General features: G+C 36.4%; 1 protein-coding gene across 1 annotated transcript in view; it reads left to right on the top strand.

Moving 5' to 3' along the window:
* Positions 1-872: 872 nt before the first annotated feature.
* The window catches only part of LOC135196666 (sodium- and chloride-dependent glycine transporter 1-like), a 66,922-nt gene continuing 62,677 nt past the window's right edge, over positions 873-5,117 (top strand). Inside the window, 1 exon segment of the mRNA XM_064223501.1 lies at positions 873-992. The gene's annotated coding sequence lies outside the window, so the exon portion shown is untranslated.

Genomic DNA, 5,117 nt, shown 5'->3' with positions numbered 1-5,117 from the left:
AGAAGAAAAAGAAGAAGAAAAAGGTAATGATGATAAATGGATTCATATATCACACTGAAATCCAACGATGAAAGTTATTCATCTGGAAATTTATGACTTTAATCAGATTTGGAAATGAACATGACCTCTTATATTAGTCGACTGAGCTTGTTTTAAGATACAGCCAGCCTTGTACTGGCACGGGCTCTTGCCTCTGAGTCCGGGAGCAGGCCGGAAACCGAGCTTAATATTGACAAATATTTCAAAATAAATGACGAACTGGAAACTTGAAACTTTAAGTTTAACGAAATAGATTTTGAACCTATTTTAATTAGTTAATTAATTTATTACACGTATTCACTGGGATCTGAGCTCTCGAATCATGTACTGTTAGTATGGTAAGGTGTTTTTTTTTAGCGTAAGAGGCATCTTGTGGACCTCTGGACTCAACAACCAACCAACAGAAGCATTAACATATATGGAAATATATCAATTCTGAGGTAGAGTGAATGATAGATATTAAATGACATCTGGTAGCATATATATATATATATATACATATATATATATATAGTAATATATATATATATATATATATATATATATATATATATATATATTTGTATCTAATACCCACAATATAACCACTTCTCGATTTCCAATTAATAAAACACACATATATATTGTTATAAATACATGGTACACACACACGCATAATATATATATATATATATATATATATATATATATATATATATATATCAATATATATATGTATATATATATATATATATATATATATAGATATATATATATATATTATCTACCTGGCAACTCGTAATGCCTTGCAGTGGTATAAATAACGTCAGCTCACTGCTGGCGAGTCAAGTCGTGCAACCTCTGCTCGCCGGTCATTACTTGATCGCGAGTTCCTCACAGCGACGCACAGCTGCAGTTCGTTAGACCTGCCCTTGAATCTCGCCGTTTCGATATTCGCAGAAAAAAAGAAAAAGGTACGAGAAGCTTCGTTTGTCTTTAATTCTACTATTTTTTTCCTTTGATAAACTTCGTCCGTAGAGATATAACAGTTTTTCGTGTTTCTGTTTACTTTTATATACGTGTGGCTAGGTCTTTGTTTCTGACGGTTGTGTTGAAGTGTGCGTTCAAAATGTTGTATTTTCTCTCTTGTTAGATAAACGAAAGATGTTAACTAACGGAACATATCTGATTTCCTTTAGTTCTATTATTTTTCACTTTTGTATGCGTATTCCGGATCGCCGTGCATAGAAATTACGAAGATAAAAGTGGAAAGGGCAGATGAAAGAATTCAAATAGTTCAAAAGAACTTATACACACTCCTTGTATTTAATATAAATTAAGATGCTTTAACTTTATGAAGATGCCTTGTAAAAGCGTCAGGAACATTAACAATCACATCAGCGCGAGAGAGAGAGAGAGAGAGAGAGAGAGAGAGAGAGAATGGTAGTAATCATTACATTTCTTGATATCGTGACTTCGAGGTGAAGTAGCACAATAGCTTATAACAGTATCAATAACTATTATGTCAATTACAAAGACTCCAATTCACTGCTTAGCTCAGGATACCTTTCATAAGATTTCGTATGTATTCTAGGAATGATTTTTTTTTTCAGTAAACACCAATTCCAGAATCGATAAGATAAAAAGATTCCAGAATTAGGCCTACGATACGCAGGGTAGTAGGTACTCAGTGTTATAAACAGAGCTACGGAAAACTATGAAACTTCCTTTCATTAAACAACGTTTGAATTAAACCAGATAATGGATATACAAAACAAGTAGCGTAAAATGTTTTATTGATTTAAAAGTATAAACCATTTCCCTACAGAAGCGTAAACGCCCTTTTACGTTGTACAAATTTTGATGCTGTTGAGACCAATTATGCAATGGCTAGGCATCGTATTTAACTTAATACGTATACCCTTAAGGTTAAGCTCTAACTCAGATTAAACTGACTGCACTGAAGTAGCTAGCTGTAGTGTTTAACAGAGAAATCTATAGCAACCATTCTTTTCGGCATGGCAAAGTCATGGTTCTCCATGATCTTTTGTTACGGATGTCGGAACACCGGGGTGTCGATGGAAGTAAGCTCTGTGTATAGTTTTATAGTTTTTGGGTAGGTAAGTGTATAATAAAATAAGAATAATAGTATTTGTATAGTTTTATATTATTTTAGTATTATAAATAACATTAATTGGCGATTATACGTAAAAATATTTTTTAGAGGGTATTTAATTTGGAATTGGAAGCTCAATTTACCCGATAACACCGTCTGTCTGTTTCCGAAGATTCCTGGTGAAGTGTAAACACTACCCGTAGCGGTAAATCTAAAGGAGAACTCCGTCTCTTGTTTGCATTAGAATATATATTTTTCCGATGTATTTTTTATTGATTATGCTTAAACTGATCATTAATATTGGTGGCATCAAGCAATTACACCCTTGTTCCCATCAAACAATCTTGGGGAACCCCAGTGGGAACCGGGGTTTTTGGGTGGGGGGGAGCAGGAGAAAAGTGATTTCCAGGGCACTAGCTAACCAAACAAACCACCTAACCTAACCTAGAGCGCCGTACCCCTACCTAGGCCTAGCGGGGGGGGCTTCGCCCCCCCTGCGACCCCCCCTTAAGGCCACTACCTTCCCTGCACACTTCATGACAATTCCGAAAAATTTGAGCAGCGATTAGGCTAACTGAGAGACAATACTGCAGCATATTTCACACGATAATCAAAATATATACAGGAAATAGCTTACCTTACAGTGGAGGATAGACTTCAGCAGCAGCTTTCACAAAGGCGTGAAACCTTCGTAAGGGGTCTTGAATGTGCAATTTGAAATATGCAACGGCTAAATATCCAACAAAATGTTTTTTACGGCGGCCATATTTTGGGACTAAATTCTTGACATCTCTCCACCGTCTCTCTATCGTATTGGTATGGGCACGAGTTTGTGGATCAATAAAATTGACACTGTGATTGACCTGTAAATGTTTGTAGCCCTCGTTTTTCAGGCAATCGTATGCTTTCCAGCAATCGGAAATTATTGTTGTTCCTGGTTCGATGTACTGTTTAATGACAGCAAGCAAAACCTCAGTGTTTCGTTGTTCAACAGGAACCATAAAGAACTCCCTAGTTTCCCTACAAATTCCCCCAAATACCCACTGACCCTCTATAATTCTGCCCACATTATACTTCCTCTTCCCAAATTTTGATTCGTCAATTTCCACTATTTTACCCTCCCCTCCAATTTTATGGGACCGCCTAAATACCCAATTTACTATTACTTCCCTACAAAATGAAGCCCAATCATTGATGGTGGGATCGCTGAGATGAAGCTCAAAATTAGCAAACTTATAAGAAAACCAATCTGATACGAAAATAAAGCAAAATGTTAGATTAGTTTCAATATCTACGTGAGACTTTGAGAACCATGTGTTTTTAAATATTGAGACAAAAAAATTACACTTTTCTTTTTTTTTTTGACACTACATAGGTTTTATCACACCGAAAGGCTTTTTTGTTCAAGTCAAGACGGCACTTTTCCTTACACGACGGGCAAATGTGTTCACTCTTCATTAATCCGTGATTTTGGGCAAAAGTTACGAGCCTTTCTATTTGCCCATAATAATAGTTTGTGAGATCTCTATAATTCACGTAGCAATTTTCACACACTGTGGGGAAACTTTCCTGGGCAACAAAATCGGAGCTTGTACACGGTCCTGCTAATTCGGCCATGGCGCTAGTGCAAGTAACGCTTAATTGGAGAAAATAGGTTTATTTGCCGAAAAAATTAACCACTTGGTAACATTAAATATTGTCATTGGCTGAAAACACTGAGCTTTCTTTTGTTTCAGAGAAAACTGAAACGTGCTTATTTACGATTGGATATTGTCTATAATGATGTCACTTTTTGGGTGGAGTGTTTTTCGTGACGTCATTCGGAAGGTGTGGTTTCCCCATGACAATTTGAGACTGCGCAGCACACAAACGAACGAACAGGAGCTCATTAACATAGGTGATACGAGAAAGACAACAACATGAAGGAGACTGTTTTTTCTGTAGGTACAAATATTTAAGTTGTGTTTTCTACACCGATAGGACTTTCCGCCACTAATTTCCTTCTTCCTTAGAACATACTTAGTATCTTCTTTCAAGGTATAAACACATTTATACAAAAAATCGGCCGGAGCTCTTATTAAGATTAACCCCCGTAGCATATTACCTTTTACGTTTGTACCTCTCATTGATTATCAGTGACCGCATTAGACCAGAGGGCCATTGAATCAGAAATGAAAATACCTGTGCAATGAAGGAGAAAAGTGCAATAAGGCGAGAGTTACGGGAATTGGTTTCTTTGAACGTCTTTGTTATCGACTCCGATATGTCCTCAGCCTTTTAAAGTCTTCTTGGTAAGCGTCGTATCTCTGAATTATTTAATTTTTTGTAGTTTCAGTTGTAGCAAGATTAAGCTGCCTACTTAAATTGGCCAGTTAGTGTGGGGCGGGAGGGCTATGTTGCCGACGAATTAGACCTTGGCCTAGCTACTCTTAGCTAGTTGTCAGTAACGTCTTTAGGTTGAGTATCTTACTTCCCTAGGTAAGTTCCGTTTATTAAATCGTTCGTTTTTTTTAGTCAGATATGACTCAAGAGTAACTAAAATTCTGTGCAAAATTAAGATTGAATAGCCTATGTATATCCTAAGTGACGGAAAATTATTAAAATTAAAACCGGTTGCTAGGCTAGCTAGTATCACGCCGTCAGTACGATTATGGCGACTCCTACAAGAAACAAACAAACCACGTTCTAAATACTGACCACGTAAATGAAATAAAACCCGCAACGGAAGTATAAATCGCGTATATTTGATTATTATATCATCGTATGATATCATTCACGCCATTTTGATTTGATAACCAACTTGATTCATTACGAGTTACAGAATCAAGTTAAGCATATCTAGAAAGCCAATGTTGTCTAGACACGTAGTCTTTATCATTGAAAAACCGGAATATGCCATTTAGCATAGGCCTAATACTACGCCAACCGATTAACGTGTTATTCTTGCGAAAAGGTTAGTAGTAGTGAGGCCATTAGCCTACTT

Source organism: Macrobrachium nipponense, chromosome 18 (genome assembly GCF_015104395.2).
Source record: "Macrobrachium nipponense isolate FS-2020 chromosome 18, ASM1510439v2, whole genome shotgun sequence".
In the NCBI taxonomy this organism is placed as follows: domain Eukaryota; kingdom Metazoa; phylum Arthropoda; class Malacostraca; order Decapoda; family Palaemonidae; genus Macrobrachium; species Macrobrachium nipponense.
The sequence above is the reverse complement of the archived record's forward strand: the minus strand, read 5'-3'. Positions and strand labels throughout refer to the sequence as shown.